Source organism: Penaeus monodon, chromosome 34, assembly GCF_015228065.2.
Source record: "Penaeus monodon isolate SGIC_2016 chromosome 34, NSTDA_Pmon_1, whole genome shotgun sequence".
In the NCBI taxonomy this organism is placed as follows: Eukaryota; Metazoa; Arthropoda; class Malacostraca; order Decapoda; family Penaeidae; genus Penaeus; species Penaeus monodon.
Genome location: NC_051419.1, coordinates 31,894,570 through 31,895,077, shown reverse-complemented (window position 1 = coordinate 31,895,077; position 508 = coordinate 31,894,570).

Below are 508 nucleotides of genomic sequence, written 5' to 3'. Positions count from 1 at the left end.
TTAAAAGTCATTTTTTTTTCTCTTCCCAGGAACACCAGTATTTTTTGGTCATTAAAAAATAAGCAATTTTCCTCCACAGTGGGAAAGACAGAAGAAAGGATCCTACGAGATAACTCCCATGAGACTCCGGGTTTATACTGCTTTACAGTTTAAAAACTTAAAATCAAGTAATATTGTATATAAAATCCCTTGCTAAAAAAAATCAATGGGGACAAAACTTTCACACGGACATAAAGGTAAATAGAAAATTTTGTGTTTTGTATATATTATATGTAAAATTTCTTTTTTATAATGAAAAAAAATACAACAAAATTAAAAAAAGAGAAACTGTAATTCAAAGGGAAAACCAAAAATACAACAACTCAATAAAAGACAACCCCATTTTCTTCGTTTTAAATACCCAAAATTGACGGCAAACCCGCGACAAGGGAAACCCGCGAGAACCGACAAACACTTGAAAGTCATCCAAGATCAAACAGTATCACAAAAATCATGGGTATGGACACCT